The 24,555-nt window shown below is 41.2% G+C and overlaps 1 protein-coding gene across 1 annotated transcript in view; it reads right to left on the reverse strand.

The window, feature by feature from the left end:
• The window catches only part of THSD7B (thrombospondin type 1 domain containing 7B), a 509,128-nt gene that overhangs the window by 175,539 nt on the left and 309,034 nt on the right, over window positions 1-24,555 (reverse strand). The gene's annotated exons all lie outside the window — the stretch shown is intronic.

Below are 24,555 nucleotides of genomic sequence, written 5' to 3' on the forward strand. Positions count from 1 at the left end.
TTCCATTCTGCCTAAAAAGAGTCTGGTTTAGTTGGCCAAAACAACAACACTTTTTGCAACACTGCTTTGAGCCTGTAACCAGGTAGGCAAGCTAAAGGCAATGCTTTAAACAACCTAATGCTGTTAAAAGTTTCCCAAGGCTTGGAGTAGTTGAAAAAAATGCATGTCTGTAGTTTCCCAGTAGTCTGGCTTCAGGCAATCAGCATCAGAGACAGAACTTGCTATTTTTTGCTACCCTGATGTCTCCCTATATGAGAGTTTGCCTTGTTTTGTCCGCAAGGAAACAGGATCAGACTTCTTCCACAACAGCAGCTGCTCAAAACCACATAAACTAACTTCTTCTCTTGCCCACCCCAACCAAAAGGCAAGTTAATACTATATTTCACCGCTTCTAAAACAGATTGTCAAACAAGGGTTCCCCCCAAAAATACTTCATATAGCTAAAGGGAAATGGAATAATGGTAATTATTAAAATGAAAGTCTTATTAAACTCTCTTCATTTCAAATGCTTTAACTTCAAATGTGTACTTAATAAAAAGTTTTAAAGATTTTTAATTATGCATATTACAATATGAGTCTCCAGCAATAATTTGACAGAAACTCCAGACCACACTTAACTGTGTAACGTTGTAACAACAAGAAGAGGTTACTCACTTAGTCCAAGTTTTTGAGCTGGCGGGGAGGGGTAGGAAGATGAGGAAAGGGGAGTTTGAGCACCAGCTTCACCATAACAAGCAACAAGACACCCAGAGATCCATCTAGACAGTCACTGGGTGGCGATAGCAGACCCTTTGGATCTGTCTATGATAGAAACAAATAGTCTAGATGACTTCTGAAATTGTTTGATTCTATGTAGGTAGAAAGTCAACACCCGTCTGACATCTAAGGTATGAAAAGAGTTCTCCTGTTGAGACTTTATATGGTTTTGGGGAAAACACCAAGAGATGAATGGGCTTGTTAAGATGAAAGTCTGATAATACCTTAGGTAAGAATTTAGGGTGTGGTCATAAAGAAACTTTGTCTTTGAAGAATACCATAAAAGAGAGGGGGATGTATACCATTAAGGCCCCAATTTATCTGACTCTATGGGCTGATGATAGCCACTAAAAAGGCCATCTTCATGGAGTCGCGGATGAGCAGACCTTCTGTCAAAAGAGGTCCAAGTACTTTTGGTCCTTGTCATACAGTGTAGTCTTAGATTAGTGTTGCTTACCGTGTTTGTTCACTGCATTCATCCTAGAGAACTAGGTGGGGGTGGAGGGAATAGAATAACAATTTGGAGTCTTTGGAGGAGACATAATATTTTTTATCCACTTATTTGCAAGTTGGTGGAACTGTGGCAGGTGTTTGCCAAACAGTCCTTGCTGAGTCCAGAAGCACTTCATTAATATATAATGCAACTTTGTATGGTGTTGCTGAGTGTAAAATGTCAAGCAATTTGTGTTGCAAATTCTTAACCTTTTCAAGTGGTATTTGAAGAGCACCTGCCAGCCATTTTATGAGATCCTGAAATTGCCAGAAATCATGGGACATGATGGTGGTGGCATGATTGCCTCATCTGGAGATGACAATAAGATAGGAGTCTGAGGGGTGGCCTCTTTATCTGCCCTAACTTTCTGTTCCTGAAACAACTCCTTATGCTGGGGTCTTGGTTAAGGAGCACATTGAATGTCTCTATCCTCCCAGTTGTAGTCAGTGTTCTGTCAAATTGTTGTCTGTACACAGCTCAAGGATCCCAGGAAGGTCACTGTGGGGGTCCATACAGGACAGGAGGAGGCACTCAGGGTTGGTCCTGACATTCACGGCCCCGACCATGAGAATCTTCTCTGTGGGCATCGAAGAGTGGGTTCCTGTATGTTTGGGTAGGGAAACCTTGCCTGGAGATGGATGAAACTGAAGGGAGGTCTTCAGTCCCTTCTCCTCCCAGGGGTGGGGGTAACTAGCAGAAAATGAACCAGGTACACCAGGAATGATGGTAGCCCAGAGATTGGGGTTGCAGTACCAAGAACTGTTCAGCACCCACAAGCAATGGAGATTCCAGTCCATGTGTATCTAAATTCCTTTGGTACCATATGGAGGACTGGTACCCATGTAGCAGTGTGCTTGGTTCTTGAAGCAGATGGTAGCATAGATTTAGAGTGTACCAAAGTAGGCCCTGATGGGGTCTGATGCTTCGGTTTCCATGGTAACAAGAGCTACTGGAGAAGTACCAATAATGAAATTGTGCTTGATAGTAGCAATCTGGAGGAGTTCTTATCCATACCCTCTTTGTTGCATGTAAATGGTATCGAGGCTTGGTCGGAAATCTGTTTGTCTTTAGAGCTCCAGGATATTCCAGCCCTGCCAGTACTGGAGGAGTCTTTTGACTCTACGGTACTGAGCTCAGAGGTTGAGGCTTCTGAGACTGTCATTCTAGTGGCAGACTGAGGTCTTTTGGAAGCAGGCTCCTTAAGACGGAGGGTCAGAGCTCCTCTTCTTGGGAGCCATCGTTGAGGTCTCTAAAAGTCTTCCATTTCCTAGAGGAAACCTGAGCTGAGGTCAAAGTGGCACTAGATCAGATGTCTGAGGGGTGGGGAGGGTGTCCTGACTAGACTCTAAAGTGGGAAACGCTCCATCAGTGGCAGTCTCAACTTGATCTCCTAGTTCCTTCTTGCTCTGGATTTGAGGGCTAGGCAGAAGTTATATTTCTGGGAAACATGAGATGCTGTCAGGCAGCAGAAACATTTAGAATGGCCATCACTTACCTGGATAGCCTCCAGAACAAGATGCAGTTTGAAACCTGGAAAGCCAAACATGCTCTGCTGGGAGAGGAACAAGGTAAATCTTCTCACTGCTTTACTATCTACTTGTCACAGGGCAGAGGTATAAAACCGTTGGGTGCCCTGCTAAAGAGCCGGCTTCCCCCTGTTTCCCTGTAGGGTAGCTGGGGTGTATGGGCCAAGACCCTTAGCAGGGAGCCCAGCTGCAGGCCCTAATGAGGGCAGGCTCAGGGTGATCTGCTGAGCCTAGTGGAACCAGCCGGGTTGATGACTGGAAAGGTGTATAAACCCAGGGAAAAGCTTGCGCGGGGTGGGGGGTGAGGGGGGAGCGTGACAGGAAGATAGGAGGGTTGAGGCTCTGTCTCTGGTGGCTGACACAAGCCTCAAAGGCCAGAAGACCCAGTTAGGGGTCAGAGCGGGGACAGGTGTGGGGGAATTGGGACTGTACAGCCACTGTAAATAAAAACACGGGTGAAGCACCTGTGAGAGACATCTGAGACCCTTTCTTTGGACAGCCCAAGCACAGGGCACAGGGACAAGGAGAAGGAAACTTGTGACACGACTAACTACAAATTAAATAATACTAAATTAATAACAAACTGAAAACTATAAACAAGAACTATAGCTGAGGCACACTCCAGGCAGACATGCTAAGGCTCCGTCTCAGGCCGAGGCAGTTGAGAAGGAACTGAGTGCTGTTCACCTGCGCAGCCTGGTATAGCCTCACTGCACAACAAGAGGATGTAGAGAATGTATGCATGGGCCAAACGGACATTACTAATGAAAATTCGCCGATCCAGGGCTCAAGAGGCACATGCACACCTGAAATGGAGCACCCATAGGGACATTACTCAAAGAAGAATTAGAGGTTTTGTTGACATCTTATCCCTTACTTAACCCAACACCTCCGTATCAACACAACCAATGGTTTATAGGGTCTAAGTTCTATACAAACATTAACTTATAAACAATGGTGAAAAACTATAATTGTTATAGAAATTTTTCCACGTAACTTATATGACATTTTTACTTCTGCAAAGTATAAATCATTTAGATATAGAACCTGAACTTTTTGTTGCCTGAAGAGGTTGCCTAATGTACCTTAGCCTAGTATTGCCACAGACATTTTTCTACATGGCACTGACATTCCTGTCTCAATACATGACTGACTACTGATTTATACATTCAGTTTTTTCATATACTCTGCCAGACTTCTCTCCAGAAACCCAGCAAGATGGAAGAAAAAAGGGTGTTGCTACTTGGTCTCATCTCTTTCTTACTTGTTATGTAGAACAAACCCACCTGTTCGCATTGCATGAGGTTGCCCTTGATGTTCACAGGGTAAACTAACTGAACATTTATTTTCTTTAATTAGTGCAGCATAACTGTGCAGTCTATAACACTTCACCATAATAATGCTACAAGACACACTCTGGCAGAAAGTTAGCATCAGAAATAAGGTTTTCAAAGTTGCCTTTAAACACTTTTATCCACCCAAGCATCATTTTGTTGCAGATCAGATTTTTTTTTTTTCAAAATCTATTGGAGATGCCTAAATTATGCATCTGGAGCCGGTCCTGCCTAAATGGACTACTTTTTCTATTTTAAAGGGTTATTTCTATTTTATCTTATGTTTTTAAAGTTAGTTTACTGTAGTTCCAGAATAAAGTGCACTTGCAGAGTCAGGGAAAAAATGGAATAACTATGACGGCATAATGGCACAAAGGAAATGCAGCAATGCCAAACTGCCACAAAAGCAAAGCTTAAAAAAATAAGTTGGAGGTGTTTACACAACTATCACATAGCAATCACACCTTTTTCTTGAATGAAACTTCCCACTTTTCACCTTCAGATCAATTAATAGCAACAAATTTTAGGGAAATTTAGCAAAGAAATCATTGTAACATAACAAGCTACTCCTATCAATAATGCATGAACAATCGTTGTCATGAGTAAATGGAATGCCAAAGGCAAAAGCCCAAATGAGGATTTCATACTGAACTACTTAACCATTGGAATTTTGCCATTTACTTCAATAGAAGTAGTCCATTTAGGCAGGGCCGGCTCCAGGCACCAGCTAAAGAAGCAGGTGTTTGGGGCAGCCAATACCAAGGGGCAGCATGTCTGGGTCTTCGGCAGCAATTCTGCGGCGGGTCCCTCAGTCCCTCTCGGAATGAAGGACCTGCCGCCAAATTGCTGTTGAAGAGTGGAGCGGCGCAATTGCGCTGCCACGGCTTTTTTTTTTTTTTTTTTTTTTTTGCTGCTTGGGGCGGCGGAAACCCTGGAGCTGGCCCTGCATTTAGGGTTGCATCCCACAACCTGTCTAACTCCCATCTGCACTTGCATAAGGCCTCAAATGCAGCAAAGCTTCCCACAGTTCCACTGCATGGGAAACCAGGAAACAGAAGGGTATAGAGTTAGGAATACCTCAGATTGCAGCCAGAAGATTCCTCTATCGCTCAGTTAGGCTGGTGAATTCAATCCCCTTCCCAAATACCCAGACTTGTTTACTTGGGCTTAGAACAGGAATGTGCATTTTCCCCTGAGAACCAGATCCCAAAAGATGCTCCGCACTTTGAACTCCAAATGACTCCAGAGTTAATATTTTTAAATCAATATATCATATTGTATTAAAATCACATACATTCAGCAGTTTCCTTTTCATTAGTAAATACTGTGGTAGACAAAGAACAGCTGCAGTTAACCAAACAGCATACAGTACATTTAACATCAGGAAAACTCAGAAATGGAAAAAAGCTTCTGTTCTATAATTCTCACTAGGCATGATTCACCAGTGTTTTACATCAGTTTATGCCAATGTAACTCCATTGACTTCAGTGGAGTTAAACTGGTGGTACAGAGTGGTGAATCAGGTCTTCTATTCCCAGTTCAAACCAAGAGCTGACTCTTATGCACAAAAAGAATTTCCATATGTGAGAAATTTTAAAAGTCCTCCTGATATGTATCTAATCTAACACAAGGGTGTGCATCAACATTACTGACTTTTATCATTGTATTTGAGTGTAATTTTAGTCTATGAGACCTTAAATATTATCTTTATAAACATTTCATACAATGTTGGCTTTTTATCTGCAAATTGCTTATTATATATCTGTTCATTTATACCAGCTGCAATAGTTTAAATTTACACTTACGTATTTGTTGATTCTGGTTTGTCTACTGGGAAAATCCTGACATTTTGGATTTTTAATAAGAAGCACTTCAACAAAATAAAACAAAAATATGTGTGTATGTAACTGGCAAAGAGGTTTTTCCACATAGTGTTGATGTGTGAAGTATAATTCAAAATGGAATTTCATGCCACCTTAGAGTTATAGTGAGATTTCACAGGGAGTATTTTGTTCTGATTAACTTGCCCTTTTTTTTTAAGCAACAGTTGGCAGCGTATATTTTGGTTCCAATAAAACATATGCTGGTTCCTGGAATTTATAATTTCTAATCCCAAACCCCATGGAAACAAAATTTACAACCAGCCCCTGTTTATGAGATAGCAAAAAGTTAAGCAGCAAGGACACGCTTTTGAAGTAAAGTACTGTAGTGAAAAAAACCCTGACATAAATAAATGAATGCATCACTTTCTTGAGCTATTCTATACCTAGTGGGCTAAATTCTGCTCAGTCACAACACAACCTCACTACCTAGAGTGCCCAAACTCTGACACATTGAGGGCTCTGATAACACGTATCATTATTAGCATGTCCATCGCCCTAGGACAAGTTTATTGCTTGAGTTCACCAGCAATGAAGACTTGCAGTTGATCAGCCTTTATTATCCTCTTCACAGGGAGAGGAGGATGCCGGACCAATTTTAGAACTCCTTCATCTGCATTTGGTCCTCCCTGGCACCACACTCTGGGCACTCTTGCGTTTAAGGTTGCAATGTGGTTAAATTAATTTGGATATTCATGATTGAGTTCAACAGCCATTATTTGGTGATAATGACATTTCTCTAACAAAGTCAGTAACAAATTAAAGAATTTGGGACCCTGTGGAAATTGGGGGCCTCACCTTCAGTCAAATTTGGCCGGCTTACCCACCCACCCTGATGGAGGTGCAGCTGGTCCAAACTCGGGTGACGCTGCAACCCCACTCTGGCTTTGCTCCAGCTGCCAGCTCTGTGCAGAATGAAGCAGGCCCACTCTGCAAAGTATCCCCATCCTGTGCACACCCACACAGACCCCTGAATGCCCCTTCCACCCCACATACACCCCAACAACCCTCCACCAGCCACTCCTCCATCAAGATAGCAGGGAGGGGAGCAATTGAACCAAATTTGAGTGGGTTATATTATTGAGTGGTTGGCAGCATCACTCAGGTTTGCCCTGTTGCACCACCATCCACCCAAATCCACTGGTCAGAGGACCCCCTGATATGGGGGCCCTGTGCAAGTGCAGCAAGTGTAAATTGGTTATTCTGGGCCTGACCAAAGTTACAGGAAGAGACTGTGTGTAAGGCAATGCAATGGTTTTTATTCCTGATTGAAAAGAATCTGAGGTAAAAAAGAAAGTACTGCTTGTCGCACTGCTGATTTGCCAGGTGCTGAATCACTTAGCAATAAAGAAATGGAAGGAAGCAGGCCTCAAAATGCATAATGGAGGATCCAAATCATGGATATTCTAAATACTAAACTATCTACTGGTTTTCACGCACTGGGGTCAGAAGATTACTGAACTGGGAGGAAGGAGAATAGGGTCATTTGGCTTCAATAATGACACTATTCTAAACTCTACTTGATAGGCTGTACTGAAATGTCCAACACCTTTCCTACCACCACAGGTCCGAAAGCATGAATTCCACAAGATACGCTCAAATTTTACTAAACTAAAGCCCAAGAAATCAAGTACATTTAATTGCTGGAATTATATCAGGTTATTATCAGTTTTATATTAAGCCTTTAATATTTGCAGCTCCTCAAGACCAACCATAAACCGATAATGTGTTTCATTACTATTATTATAGTTGCTGTCTGAAATATTGACTCCCAGGGTCAAATTGAATTTCACACATCATTCTGAATTTTCTCTATAGCTACTTTAATGTTTATATTCATCTGTTAAGTTCACATAACTAGAAAAGGTAGACATCTTTCAAAGTCTTATGATAATACATTTTAAGCAAGGTGTGCTTACAGAAATACTTTGTTAGGTTTCTCATCAAATAACTTAAACTTGGTAAATGTATTCTTTCATTCTGAATTTGCAAAGTATTTAGATTTGAATAAGTTAATGAACAAGGCAAAAGAAAGCATGATACATAAACTAAAAACAAAAGTGAATTAAAAAGCAGGCACTTTCATATAAAGGCTACAATTAATCATTATGATGAGCAAATATGAAACAATATATCTATTTGCACCACAGAGCTGACATAGCTTTTCTGTTCACCCACCACAGAAGTTAATTATTATGAACAGATGTGCTTAGATTATATCATAATTTATATTCCATGAAACTAAGTACTGAATAAAGCCATATATTTTAATGAACAACTACATTTCTTATTTGTTTGGGGTTTTGTTGATGAGTAAGCTCACCAGCAACCTAGACTGTTCAAACCCATTCATTTCCAATTCTGCTGCTTTCATCTTTCTTGCAGACAGTGATTTTTATGCTGGTCTATTAAGTAATTGTTTCAAAGGTGTATTGACAAAGCACCCGCTGATCAGGACAACCCCCCACGTATATGGCATGCCTGATTTCCAACAGCCAGGGAAACAAATGCCTCAAGGCTGCTCTTGCATATTTGAGTTCTCTCTATGGTTGATAGCTAGCAATAGCAGCCTGTCAGAGGACAGAGAATTAAAAATTCCCTTGGGTGTCCAGTTTGTCTCCCTGAAAATGCAGGATTGTTCCCAACAGATTTTTTTCGAAGCATTTCCTACATCCTTTTTTAATTAAAAAAAAAATGGAGAAAAGGAAGGAGTGGCTTAGACCCTGCCCAGAGTAAGATGTATCTGTTCAACTACATGGATTTACCAATAATCCCTTTGATTTTCCCCAAACATTTCTAAATGAGTACCTAACATTATAGCAGAATAGTATCTTCGCTTATAGTGGAAAAGAGAAAATAAATCAAATCTGAAGATTTATCCAAACTATGGGCAGCAGGGGCAGCAGCTAAAAAGATCTTATTACACAACAATGATTTGAAAATCTGCCCTCTCAGATTTTCCTTGAGGATACATCAGTCTGATTCACCCTAGATTAAACAAGTGCGAAATAGATGGCCTTTAAAAAGACAATTATATTTTAAAGGGCTGGAAGGATACCTTCATATTGCATATCTTTAATTAAGAAGTTTGCTTTGCCGACAAAGGCTAGGATAGCAAGAAAAGAAAACCAAATGAGTATACAAGAGACACAGCTAGAACAAGGATTCAGTACCTTAACAGCTAGAGTACTATCAAAGAACATAAATACTGAATAGCAGGACTGAGACCTTTGGGAACTAGGTATGGGCAAGAACATACAGATGGTGGGATTTCCCAAAGTTGGGGGTGTGACGGGATCCTCCCGGGGTGCAGCCTGGGACTGGGATGCAGCCTGGGACTGTGCCCCCTGAACTGTCTCCAGCCTGGCCTGACTCTCACAATGCCTTGCTAGTGACCAGGAGCAAGGCCCTCCAGGCACTGTGATCACTCAGCACAACGCATGTGGAGCCCCCGCACCCAGCTGGATTGCATGAATGCTCCCAGAGCTACTCATGAATCACACAGAGAAAGGCACCAGAGCCAAATCCCCCCAGCTCCCAGCGCTGTACCCCAGGAATATACAATCTTGCACTGCTCAAGATGGCCAGTGCAAATTTATTAATTGGTTCACCACTTCATCAATGAAAAGTGGACAGATACCAGCCTTTGTCAAACCTGAGCAGATTTGCCCCACACTTCATACAAAGTCACTAATAAAGATAAACAATTAAAAAAATATTGACTATAAAAGATAGATTTTAAGTGATGTTAAGTGTCAGGCAAAAAGTCAGAGTGGTTACCAAAAGAAAAGAAAATATAAGCACACAGTCTAAACTCTCAACCCTATTAGACTGGGCAACATCTAGATTAAGCAGTTTTTCTCACCCCACTGGATACTGAAGTCCTTAATATACAAGTTTGGCCCAGGTTTAAGGAACAATCTCCTCTGTTGGAGTCTTGTCTTCTTCTCAGGGCTTGTCTACACTGCAAAGGTGTCGACTAAACTTGTGTCTTTCACGGGTACTTAAAAAAGCCCTGCCGTGAAAGACAAAAGTTTTGCTGACGCAAATGGCAGTGTGAATGTGACTTTGTCAGCAGGAGTGCTCTCCTGCCGACAAAGCTAACGCCGCTCGTGGGGCTGGAAGTATTTTGCCAGCAAAAGTACTGCCAAAGTACCAAAAAAGAGCGATTACACATGCTGACTTTTAGCAACAACACAGCCTTGTCGTTAAAAGCTCCATGGTGTAGACAAGCCCTCAGTGTCTTAGTTAGCGAAGGTGGGGACAGGAGAAGGGCCCAGTATGTGTCAACTCTGTCTGATTTATATCCTCAGTCCATGTGCTTTGGGACCACAAGTCCAGGCATGTCTGGGGGGCATTGCTGACTCTCTCTAAGCAAGGTTGAGCAATTCCCCTGTGGTGGCCTCATGCAGGTGAGTCAATGAATTGTAGCTCCCTTGCTGGACAATGTCTGTTGATGGGTTGTTTGACACCCCGCCCGGGCTGTTGCCGCTGGGGAGCTAATATCTGGCTGATTCCCCAATTTACAGCATATTTTAATGACCACCATAGAACAGAATTCTCTTAACTTCATATGCATTAATGATATACATACATGGATAGAGAAATGACTTTCAGCAGATTATAACCTTTCCTCTGATACCTTACAAGGCATGCTTTATATGTAAGATTACGATTATATGAAAATGAGGAATCTGGGGGTTACAGTATGCTCCCGCAAGGTATAGAATGTCACAAGGGGTAAGAAGCTATGTTTTCTAAAAAATTAAGTATCCAAGACTCAAAACGGACAGAGAACATCCTATCTATTTTGGGAAGACTCTGTCTTATTACCAGAAATATTTTTCTCCAAAAACTCCTCAACATACCCTGAAACTAACAGTTGGAAAAGCAATCATTTGACAAGTAGTGCCTGATATATGAGAAAAAGGCAGTAGCAGCCAGAACTATCAAGGATCTTTGTTGTAAAATGGACAAATAAGGTCCTTCTTATCACCACCTTCTGCAATTGAAGAATATGGGATGGATTTTCCTCTCATCAGTTTCACCCTGGTGTAACTCTATTTTCTTGGACGGAATTTACCCTAATTTACAAGATTTCTCTTTTGGGGGAACTGAATCAACTCAAACACTTAGTGAACTTGGGAGGGACGCCACTCCCACAAAAAGAGAGCTCAAAATATTACTGTGAAATAATTAGATCGTATTAGAAAATAGCCCACATGAATCAAACACCTGTACGTATTTCTGAGCATAGAAGACAATTTCCATGCCACTGCTAAGTAAAGTATTTTGAGAATACAACTGTCAAGTCCTATGGGTCTTGAACCTCAGTCCAATCCTCCATCCAGCAGTTCACAGACAGTAGGTGGGACCCAGGACCCTGAAGCCCAAGTGGGGCACAAGCTCTACCACGATGTTCTGATCAGGAGAACTCCAAGCTTCGTGATTGGACTGCAGACCCTATTTAAGCCAGAGAAGGAAGCAGGAAGTTGTGTGTACAACTGGGCTTCAGCCTGACACAGGCCACACATTTGGTGTTACCTATTCTAGCCTTCTGAGCCTGACTTTCTGGTGGCCTGACTCTTGGTAACTGGACCCAGAGGGCAGGAACCTGGAGGCATTGCCCAAACCTGAGCTTCGGGTTCAGGCCCTCTGATTCCATTGCCTGATCCTGACCTCCTGGTATCCTAATTTGGCCTGACTCTGGATCTCTGCCCTCTCTTGATTCTGATCTCCTGGTATTCCACCCCATTCTGAATCCTGCTAATAGGCTCCTGACCCCTAGACACTCTGCCCATTCCTGACACTAATGCCTAGGCCAGGTCGCTCATGCCCCACCTCTGACAACAACCTACCTCCCAGATACCATTTCTTCATCTCTCACACAAACACAACATGCTAAAAAAGGTATTTTCAATTAATTGTGTTGCCAGGCCAGACATGACAAACCTCTGTCATTGTAGGAGTGGCACTTCCAAAAGTGGGATAACTAAAAAGAGCACCCTTGGATGCATACAGCAATTGCTGGTATTGCTACATGCTTTGGTGGTACCACTGGGTATCTTGCAAAATATGGTCCCCATAACCATTCCACCCGTCTCTTGTCACTGTACAGTAGATCTAAAATGCCCATTCTAGAATAAACTCTCAGGATTTCTGAAGGGCAGGTTGACTGTGGGTTGTTCATTTATTCTGAAATTAAAAACACTATTGTAAAACCTCAGCTTTAAATACGCTGCTGACGGAAACACGAAATAGGCTATTTCAAGAACATAAACATACAATTTCACGTTACGAATATGGTATCAAGAAACATTTAGCAACTTTGTGAGGGGTCATATTAAATAAATATTGTGGCTGAGGAATTCCAGTTAGCAACACTAAAGTGATGCTGCCTATTATCTAGAGTGCTAGCAGTAATGTAGAGTAGCAGTATGTGCTTATCTGAAGAAAGCAAATTCAATAATTCCCTGCCAAAAAACTGAATTGGCACTTAGTGAACAGATTAAGAGCTTCAAAAATATGTCTATGCATTAAATTCAGTCTAATAATACCAGGCTACGTTACGACTAAAACACTATTTTAAAAAATAGAAAAGCCATATAAATAAGTACATTACTTGCAAAGAAAGCACCCATGTAATTTCCACTTTGGTAGTCTCTAAAAGGGAATTGGCAACTCTGCACAAAGAATACAGTTAAACCCAGAAGATAAAGGCAGCAATGGCCAAGTACCATCAATGTACAGATCTTTTCTCCTCTCTATCATCACACCCATCTCAAGAAACTGATCCTAACAGATGTTCCCTGATTAATGCTACAAAAGCAGGGGAAATACAAAAACAAATCTTTGCCAGAGCTCCCCAGAGGAAAATCCCTCCCCAGACCCTAGTTGTCAGTGTGCTGTGAACAAAATTATAGTGTTAAGAATCGAATCCCACATTTCCATAAAAGCTTCTGTGTTTATTTACCCCACAGTTTAAAAAAAGTGTAGGGGTGAAATCCCTAACACCCACTGACTTCAACAGAGTCAGGATTTCACATTAGGAATATACATGTGGTTTTTTGCTGTTGCCTAGTTACCCTAATTTTGGTACTTCCTCACTGCAACAATAAACCACCTAATGCTTTTTGTTCTGAAGGTGCATAAATGCAAGTTCTTCAACTTTTTCAGACAGCAAAACCCCTCCATGTCTATGATTAGCATTTCTGAAATTCCCCAGAATTTGTACATTCTGTTTAAGTGAGATCATTATGAAAAGAGAAAGGAAAATCATTCTGGCAACTTGTTGGAGCAAAAATCTCTGCAGTTTCAAATCTGGCAAATGACAATTGTAGCAATCCTTTAGATAAACTTCCTCATCTGTGGCCAGGCTTAAGGTCTCTTGTTCTTAGTGGCCATTTTGAGGTAAAGTTTTGATTAAAGCCATTTTTCTAGGACATGCATGGTAATGTAAATCGAAACCTAAACAAACATAAATGTGTGACAAATCTTATGATCAGTTAGAATTATTCTGGCATCAGTTAGCTCTGCTTTTGATATTAGACACATAACAAGGTTCCATAACAATTCTAAAAAAGCAAAATAAATAAATGACTGCAGTACTGTACAATACACTGAAGAGGTTGGAACTGTTTAGAATACAGAGGAGACGAATAAGAGGAGACAAGACAATGACATTTGAAAGACAGACATTTGTTGAGAGAGCAAATTGGGCTCTCAATTTCTCATAGCAAAGGAACATTCAATTAAATGGTAAAGCAGCAAAAATTTAAAACTGACACAAAATACTTGTTTACACAATGCATAATTAACCTATGGAACTCATTGCTACCAAATATAATTGAGGCCAAGCACTTGGTAAGACATTTATACAGATAATATCTCATGTAACGGTCAGATGGTCTAATTAAGGGCTATATACCCTTACACTTTAGGAGCCTGATTATCACTACAATTTTTTTTCTCTGCTGATAATAGTCCACCTTAATTGACTAGTCTCGTTAGAGATGGTATGGCACCACCCATTTTTTCATGTTCTCTGTGCATATATATCTTCCTACTGTATTTTCCACTGCATGCATCCGATGAAGTAGGTTTTAGCCCATGAAAGCTTATGCCCAAATAAATTTGTTAGTCTCTAAGGTGCCACAAGTACTCCACGTTCTTTTCACATAACTGTAAAATACTGCATTAAAATGGGCCCGATTCTCTAAGTGCCCTGTGTGACAAAGTGGGATATGTCTGTATCAAATTATGAACTGCATTTTGTATTATGTATTGAACATGTCTAAACTTGCCTGAGGGCAGCCTGTCCTACTGCATTCTGACAGCTGCCTTGCCCAGCAAAGGTGTGTAACACCTCCTTCCAAGATTATCTGAGAAGCCATCACGACTGCCATCTGGAGTCATTGGCGTCGATGGCATTTCAACTGCTGGTTCACCCCCATGGAACAATGGGTTTTCTACACAGCAGCCCGCAGGAGCCAGCACAACTGGTGGGGCTGGAGCTTCTCAGTTTGAGTACATGGCACAGAAAGAGGGGTCCCATTGAACAGTGGGGTTCTGCTGTGTGCCGAACAGCACCACACCTATGAAGGACTTGCAGAAGGCAAGGGGGACTCAGCCCAGCCTGAAAGACTGGTGAATCTCAGACTTCACAGAAGGGGTAAGCTCAGACTAGGGTAGGGTGTGTCTCGGGACTTTTGTTGTTTTCAAAGATCTGTAACTCTCCAGTGTTTTTAAGAGTAAAGTTTCTGTGGGTACGAAATTCCTTTTCTAAGCCTGTGTTCCTTTGCACCAAAGGGGTTAAACTACAAGTCCAGAGTGCCCCCAGCCTAGGTGAAGCTCTGGGGGAGCATGGTTAAGTGACTGTGGGGGCTCAGGAGTTACAGACACTAAGTTTGGAGTCCAGGACAGCTGCATGAAGGCCTTCCAGGGCCCAAGGAAGGGCTTAGATGAGAAATCTGAACATGGGAGTGAATCCTAGAGACCCAGAGCTAAAAAAATCAATGGGCAGACTCTACCTAGACCCCGCTGGTTTGGCAGGACATGGGCCCCAGCAATTGGGTCCACTTCCAACTGACGTCCATACAGTGGGGCAATGGCCAGTTATAACACTCTGCACACAGAGCTCTAACATCAGCTGCCAGAGGAGCTCCCTGTGGACAGTTCAGCAAGCTTGAACAACTACAAGCTTGAGAGAATCTACCAGTGTTCTTTTGAACCCTTCATCACTTCTGAATTCCTCCAGAATATTTTTAGTTTGCTGCAGTTTTTCTTTTCCTGAAGCTGCTTACTAGTGAGGTTAATCTCAAAAAGAACATTATACCACAAAATGAGTGAAGTCACAAATTTGAACTTGGAAAGGCCATTTGCAAGAGCTTCTGCATCTGAACGTGCCATATTGCCAGATGATCCAGTAAAGGTAGTATCATCAGAAATATCAGGAAGGTAGTAACATCAGAAATGTTTCCAAGTTTATAGCGAAGAGGTTTCAAAGCATCAATGTGACTCTCCCATCTTGTCTGACTAAGTGGTTTCACAGTTAGAGAATTCACATGGCGAGTCAGAATCTCCCAACAGCGTGTTGAGCCTGAGAAAAAAACAAACATGTTGCACCAGGTCAGAGAAACTGCTTGCCTCCAAACAGCATCTAGCAGCATCATTGACAACCAAATTCAGAGAATGCACACTGCAAGGAACGAAAAAGGCCCAGGATTGATTTCCATCATTCTCCTTTGCACACTATTGTCTTTATCCTTCATATTACTCCCATTATCATAGCCTTGGGCACATAAGTTTTCAACAGATAATGACATTGGTTCAAGCTCTTGTTGAATAGTTTCAGTCATAAATGCTCCAGTCGTCTCCTTCAGTGGTACGAAACCTAAAAAATGTTCCTTTATGAGCACTTCAACATTATCTTCATCTACAGACTTTTCCATAGCCACAAAATGAATGATCATCATCACTTGTTCAACATGACTCACATCTGGTGTACAGTCCAGCATTATTGAAAAGTATTTTGCAGAATGGGCAGCTTCTACAATTTTCTTTTTAATGGCATTTGCTAGGATTTGAATCAGTTCATTCTGCATATTTTTTCCTAAGTAATGAACCTGTGTTTCATGATCCTTCATGACTGGATCAAACAAAGCTAGGTATTCAACAAATTTTTAAAAGCTCCCATTACCTGGAGTGTATATTTTTTCATTTTCTACCGTGGCCGTGGAATGCTAAATTTTGCCCACCGAGAACTCTTATTAAAGCAATCAGACGCTGTAATATTTGTTGCCAATATTCTTCTTTTTCCTTGAACACACGTAAATTTTCTTCATCGATAATTTTTCCTTTTTTCAATTGTAATTCAAGTTATTTCCAATTTTGAAAACATTCCAAATGTTCTGTACTTTTGTCATCTGAAGAGAGAATTGAAGATATGTTTTTCCAGTCCTTCCAACCATTTTCAGTAAGTGATGTACCAATTGCTTGATTTCTAAACAACTTGCAGCAAAAGCAAAACACAGAGTCCTTCGTCACTGAATATTGTAACCAGTTTCGATGAATTTCTTCCCCATTAATGAGTTTCCTCTTGTAATGCTGAGCAGAGAATTTTCTTTTATTTCCATCCTTAGGGAAGGGAAATTCATGAACTTGTTTGGGTCCATGTTCCACGAGAATTTGTCGCACACTGTCATCACATCTGGGCCATGAAGATGGGTCACCATACTGTAACTTGTTTGTAACCTTCTTATCCTTTCTTCCTTCTATTTCATTTACTGTATATACTTGATCATAAGCTGGTTCGTTTATAAGAAGACCCCCCCAAGATGGATAAGTAAAAATGGAAAATTTTTATAACCAGTTCATAAGCTGACCCTATAATTCAGGGGTCAGAAAATGCTGGCTCCTGAGCCATCAGGATAAGCCGCTGGTGGGCCGAGATGGTTTCTTTACCTCAAGCGTCCGCAGGCCTGGAGGTAAACCTAAGTAAACAAAATGTCCTGGCGGGACAGCAACTGGTCGGGAAATTTTTTTTGGGGGGGGAGAAGCTGGGAGTCAGGGGAGTAATCCCTGTGACCACCCCCCACAAGATCTCACCGCTAGCTCGGGACCCCCACACTGTCCCCATCCCATCCCTACCCACCTTATCTGGGGAGGGCCAGGGGAGGATGTCTCTGGCCTGGCTGGAGCTGCTCCGGCAGGCTGGGCAGCGTGGCCGCAGCCTGCTCCAGCAGGCCAGACCAGGAGGCGTGGCCACAGAATGTTCCAGCGGGCTGAGCCAAGTAACACAGCCGCAGTGTGCTCTGGTGGGCCGGGTGGCGTGGCCACAGCCTGCTCTGGGGGGCGGGGCCGAGTGGCACGGCCGTAGCCTGCCAGCCCCAGAGCTGCAGCTGCTTCGGAGGCTGGGGGGAGAGCAGCGTTTCCAGAAGTGGAGAGACTCTGGCCCCGCCTCTTCCCTTCTGGCTCTGCTGGCTGTGCTGCCTCTTGTTGCTCCCTCTGTTGAGGGGAGGGACTATGTCCCACCTCTCCCTCTCTATACCCGTTCATAAGCCGACCCCCTTCTCTGATGCTTCCCTTTTTTACAAAAAAAAAAAAATCAGCTTATGAACAAGTATATACGGTATTTCAATTTCTGCATGTGTCTCTGAAGGTGAATAAATTTTATCCACTTCCATATCAATCTGATTCTGTGAGCAGCCTTCATCTAGAAGTAAGCTTCCATCATCTTGAGTTTCCAAACTGCTTTTTTGTGGATGTGAGCTACCCTCATCTCGAAGTAATATACCTTCATCTTGATGTTCCAAACTGCTTCCATGGGGATGTGAGCTAACCTCCTCTCCAAGTAAAAGTCCTTCATCTGGATGCTGTGAACTGCTTCCATCTTTATTTGGATTAAAGAGAAGATATTTCAGGAAGGATCCCTGCTGTTTTCCTTGGTCCTTTTCCTTCTCAGCCTTTCATTTATGATACTCAGATCCTGAGGGTTTTCTTTTTCCTCTTTCTGCCATGGGGCATTTGAATATTATGTACTGTGCTCCTGACTGCAAGCATCATAGTGTTAAGGATGGCTAACACACCACATGGTTGGCGATTTAAACCACATTGCAGCCATCCCACACATCTTTTCACTGCTTAAAGGTTCAATGATTAGTAACCTACACTCACTTACCTATTAAAATAGTTAGTTACAGCATTTACATGGAAACAAAATGACCTTTTTCGACATTATAATCTGACACCGACGTTATAACCGACACCGGTTGTTTGGAAAGTAATCCCCTTCCTCATGGTTACCCGATTGGAGTGTGATGTCATCACTTTCATAGTCTATTAAGCGTTAACGCTGTTACTTTTCTTTTATGGACCTTATTTATTACATGTGAACCAGTTATAACAAAGAAAAGTTCATAATTATACAACCCAATAATAACGCTAAGGTTTAATAATGCTTAAAGATACTCACATTTTGGATTTATAATGCTGAAAGACATTATTCTTTGGCTCCAAGAAACACAATTTTCCACAGTATTTGCTCGATGCTTAACCATCTACCTGCGACGTGTGTTAAAATGACTGTTTGACATGTATCATGTATCTCCACTCTACATGAATTTCCAGCTATGCGACCTCGATGTCTATTCAAGTTAGGTGTCACTAGAATTGCAGCTCTTGCCGCTGGTAGATGTGTATCATTGTGGCTGAGTTATTGCTTATCAAAATTGTGGAGGGCGTCATCTTAACCCTACGTCGCAAATTGAAAAAAAAATTCACTAACATTTATTTTTGCAGTAAATAAAAGATTTGACATATTAATAAATTCTCAGAAATGTATAGAAAGGAATTATAATTCATATTCCCTCCATACGTGCACGGGAATTGAAATAATGACATCTTCGTTATTTTTTTTTTTTCATTTTTTTTCATTTTCTTTTTATTTGATTTTTTTCCTTGAATTTGGTGCCCCATTTAACTTGGCACCCTAGATGACTGCCTAGTTTGCCTATATGGATGGGCTGCTCCTGCATAGCTGTGATCTTTAAATCTTTGGAAGACAATGTGTCTCTGAACCAGGGATGGCTCTAGCTTTTTTGCCACCCCAAGCATGGCAGGCAGGCTGCCTTCGGCGGCTTGCCTGTGGGAGGTCCCCGGTCCCGAGGATTCGGCGGCATGCCTGCTGGAGGTCTGCCAGTCACGCGGCTTCGGCGTACCAGCCGCCGAATTGCCGCCGAATCCGTGGGACCAGCTGACCTCCCGCAGGCATGCTGTCGAAGGCAGCCTGACTGCTGCCCTCGCAGGGACCGGCAGGGTTCCCCCCGCGGCTTGCTGCCCCAGGCCCACACTTGGAGCGCTGGTGCCTGGAGCTGACGCTGCTCTGAACAACTGTAAAGGAAGTCAGAACTGACAGCACCTGCCTTCAGTTTGGGGGGAGACATTGCTCTTTATTATGTTTCTCATTTTCCCCAGTATGTCCCAGCACAGTTTGGTCCTCCTCGGGCTTCTTTCATTGTTCTGTTACATTCTGTTTAGTGATGATCCATCATTTTGAAAAGGACCAAAAATATGGCATCCACTATAGATAGTTGCTTAGCCCACGTACACTACAGGTCAGATTAAAGAAATCCAGGGAGGACTGAAGAGAGCTGAACTTAACCAGGGGGATGAAAGACAAAATGAAAATCTATCTCCCTTTAAATTTAAAGAGGAGTTTCCTTCAGCTAAAATGATCTTTACTCTTTCTGCATCCTCGTTAAATACAATTTTTGTGCACTGTCAGACCATATTGGGCTTTTATGATTGAAATGCTCTAGTGGTTTTTATAAATTGTGCACGTCGGATAGCAAGGCTCTGTTGACTGAGGTGATTGAGCCATTTCCTATTGATCTAGCACCTTCCCCTCCTCCCCTCTTCCTAATGAAGGCAGAAAGACATAGCCTGGAAATCTTTGATGTTCCATTCCTCTGCTCTTCATTATTTTGATCTTTTATCAATCCTTGTATTGGTAAATGTCTTGTAATATATGTTTTCTGTGTTTAAGCCTTCTGGTTTCCAAAGGCTTTTATACTTGATCAAGATTTTTTGCATAGAATATAAAAGCTGTACATAGTACTAAGTCTGGTATTTTTGTTTTGTTTTCCAGATACAAGTAGTACATTGTAAAACGTCATGTTAGGAAACCTGTTTGTTTGCTTGTCTGAGTGGAATAAATTGCCAGTTACTGCAGGAAATCAAATATGTATAATTTTATCTGACATGGCCTTTATCATCTTTATTTTACAGAAAACGCCTTCAGATTGCTAATTGCCTTTGAATAAAATGTATCACTGTACAGATTACTGTCAGGATAAATTCTTATAAAGAGTCTTCTCAGTGATTGTGGTGGTGGCAGAAAGGGACAATGACTGGAATGAGCTGTGTTTTCTCTTGCTATTGGTTAGTACCTATAAAAAAGGGATACACCAGTTCTTTGACAGTCTCTGAAATACTGACACCACTGTAATTATTTGAGGTGGAAGCTGGACTAAACACAGAAAGAGAAGGGAATTGTGACAGCACTACTAAATATCTTGCTTCTGATACCTGCTAAAGTTTCCTTCCTAAGAAAGAGCTCTTTTGTGAACAATGTGTGATGAGAAATCATAATAAATCTTTCTTCACTTTGACCCATTAACTAAAATCAAAGTGAAGAAAAAAATTGTTCTGCAAGAACACATCACTAGGAGATCAATAGCGTGCACAGTAATGATGACGATTAATTTCCATGCACAACTCCATTACCTAACCTCAAACTGTAAATTTTATACACACACATGTGAGTGCGCACCCCTTCTCCTCCCCGTGTTATCTAGTACATGGAGAGAGGGAGACAGAAGTAAGATAGGATTGGAGGAAAACTGTATGGGGCAAAACACAAGTGAGTTATGCTGGTGTGATTTGCAACTATAGCTGATAAAACCCCTTTGTACCACACCGTGCCACCATGTATGCTATATGTAACACATGCATTACCAAAATATTATGTCAAATTTTTGGACGAGTGTTAAGAAATTGTACTGGGTTTGTTTTTTTGTATCCCTTCTCTGTAAAGCTAAGTGTTTTAGCTGCCAAAAATCTTAGAGGCAGCCAAAAAACCCTCAGAACCATTTCATCTATTGCACCTTATATTGACTCACTTGCTTTCTACCCCCAATCTATTTTCTGAGGACAGATTCTAACATTCCCAAACCCCAAGCAGTTTTAATAGACATAATTACAATAACATCTCTCTGCCTCAAAAATCTCTTTTCCTCTTCCCTGCAAATGCGGAATTCCCACAATGGAGCAAAAGTGACAACTTTTCTAACAAGACATCCTCCTTCTCCTCTTCACTTCCAATACCCTCTCCTCTTTTTCCCTTGTTTTTTCTTCTTGTGAGATTTTATATCAAGCTTGCCAAAAACTCAGGAGATTTTAGCAGAATCGAATTCAAATTTAAAATCCATGACAGTCTTAAACTGATTGTGTGTGTGTGTGTTGGTATTTTGAAAGGTCTTGTATAGATACAGGATTATTTTATATTCTAAAGATTTTAAACTTATTTTCCATCAACAGATAATACAGAAATTTACAGAAAGAGCACATCAGACCCCTAGGGTAAAATTTTCAGCTGCATCTAAGTGACTTAGGGGCCTAAGTGTTATCAAAAGCCAATAAGTCTTAGACTCCTAAATGCCTATGTCACTTTTGAAATGAGACTTAGGTACATTGAAAATTCTATCCCAACTATGTATAAAGAAATTTCACACTCTATGGGTAAACAACAATGGGTGGAAAATTTTTATGGGAAACACTTACGGTTTCAATTTGGTCCAAGGTGCTCATCATGATTTAGAGGGAAAAGTAGTACTAAGTAGCTAGATAAAAAAGTGGGAGCATCATTGGATGGGAGTGCAGGTTAATGATATTCAATTAACACTTAATTGATCTGCAGGAAATGAGAACCGTAAAGGAAGTAATGAAGAAGATGGCTTCCTTTTCTTTCTGTCACTCAATAGCTATCTAGATAACTCCACTATAGTAGCTGAGTGCCTCACAGACTATCACATTTATCCTCACTGCGTGAGAAGAAGTACTTAGAGAAATGAGAGAAGAGTGTATTATAGAAGCACCACTACTGGCACATGGCTGGTAAGGATATGTCAGTATTTCTAGTCTTTCTCAATTGTAGAAATTAATTTCAATTTCAAATTTGTTGTAACAGAGCAATGCTACTTCAGTTTGATTAAAATTACAGCCTTCCAATAATAGATGGAATTTGTTTGGAGCTTTTTTTTTTTTTTTAGTACTTTTATAGTACTTCTATAATTCAAGCTGATGGTTGTTTTTTTCTGATGTGTATCAACGTCCAACAATATTATACAACATTAGACCACTACTCTGATTTACTATAAATGCTTCCTCAAGACCTACTCTGCTCTGACACAACAATGCTCATTTTGTTGTGCATCAGTCAGGGGTAGCTGATTTTTGTTACTTACTAAATTGGAACCATCAGGAAAGCTGTATAAACCACATGAGCTTATTACTGGTATCCTTGTCCTCCCTTACCATGTGTTTGTCTGTTACAGTCATTTGTTTCATTTGTATTGTCTTACAGAGAGTTCTTCTGCAGTACTAGGTTTATAATTATTAGTCATTTTGGATCAACATAGATATATACATAAATAAAATGTAATTTAACAAAATAATTAATTTGTTTGGTTTAAGTTTTGTTTATTTTTTCAAACGTGGCCAATTTACAATATTTTCGTTTACATGTGAGCCACTGGGTATAACTAGAAGGGTGTATGTCTGGGTGCAAAAAAAGGATTTCTTTGTTGTAACTACACTGCAGGAAAAGAAAGGTGAAATAAGAGAAACTAGAATGAAGGGGAAGTTGATAAACTGTGCAGGCTGGGATGATAGGGTTACTTGTGGCCTCATCTGGAAGAGCAGTTAAAAGGTACAGAATCCCAAGACATTTGTACAAATGAAAGATGGAAGGGGGGTAAGGTCCAAGAGAGAATGACAGGAAAGGAGTAGTTAAGCATGATATTATTAACAACAAGCCAGCAAAAATACAAACTATACAAGTCTCATGAATTTACAACACATTAGAGCAGTTACACTTGTAAAAATTCATTCAAATTTAACAAGTCACAAACATTAATGAATAATTTGACGATGACATAAAATATAACAAAAAGAAGAACAGGAGTACTTGTGGCACCTTAGAGACTAACAAATTTAAGGTGCCACAAGTACTCCTGTTCTTCTTTTTGCGGATACAGACTAACACGGCTGTTACTCTGAAACCTGTCATAAAATATAACCTTACCTTTCCTGTGTGGGAGAATTCAGACGAAACAAGATTCTCAGGCAGCAAATTTCAGGGCTGCCGGGCAAAGCATTGATCCAGATCCTGGGTGGACTTTCACCCCTCCTCCCAAATATACACACATCAGACTCTACCCCTGACCTAACCCTGCAAACTTATTTTTTCTCCAGTTTGTTTTTCAAGTCCTCGTCACTGATGCTGTCACACTCCAGATCAGTGTTTATGCACTAGCTATTCTCCTAAGGCAATGTGTACAGCAGAGGGAGTGGGACTCAAGCCCCACATGCTTGCCAATTGCAAGATACCTGAGTCCAATATTTCCCTGGTGGTGGGATTCAGGAAGTGGAATGACACCTAACTTTGGACCCCAAGAAGTCTTGCTATACATTCTCCATCTTTCAAGACAGAAGAGATTCCCACATCCCTCCACCTAAACACAGAAACACCCCCCCACACACACACACCTTCATAGCAATGATGGTCTTCACAGTCCTCTTCTCTTCTATTTTCTCATGGTTTGGAGGAGTTTTGGCAGCACCACCCTGTATTTCTCCTTTCAGTGATAGGAGACGGTTCAGCGGCTCCAAAGTATCACTGAACCATTGTGCTGAGTCAGTCGATCTGTGTACTAACTGCATCTGTCTCTCTCTCTCTCACACACACATACACTGCCAATTGCTGACCAGTTCAGGTAACAGTGAAGCATACAAATTTTGGATACTGTTCCACGGATGGCATATCATTGAAGACCAAAAAAATTTAGTGGCTCCCTGGTGTTCCTAGCATCCTATGTTAGGGGTTGATCACTGAGAGGTGTTGGGAAACCTTAACACTTACTAATGATTACGGGCACCATCTTAATGGCAAAACTCCATCTGGAAACATGATCAGACCCAATGACAGTTGTGAAACCAACAGCACAGCTAAATACAAAGTCCTTATTGTACCAATGCTCTTATTTAAAAACTAAGGAGTTTTTAGACGGAGCTAATCATTAGAGGGAAGCCACTGACAACAGGAAAGAATTATACACAGAATTGTATTACCAAATACCTATAATACCACTGTCAAATTTAATTATGAGTTGGTATTTTTGCCAAATTTTCTGCCATAAACTTATTCAATATAAACTAAAACTATCATGTTGTCATTAACCAGCCAACTGTAAAGAATTCCAATATGTGCATCTTGAAATCAATGGTTC

The sequence above is a fragment of the Malaclemys terrapin genome, chromosome 11, assembly GCF_027887155.1.
Source record: "Malaclemys terrapin pileata isolate rMalTer1 chromosome 11, rMalTer1.hap1, whole genome shotgun sequence".
Lineage (NCBI taxonomy): Eukaryota > Metazoa > Chordata > Testudines > Emydidae > Malaclemys > Malaclemys terrapin.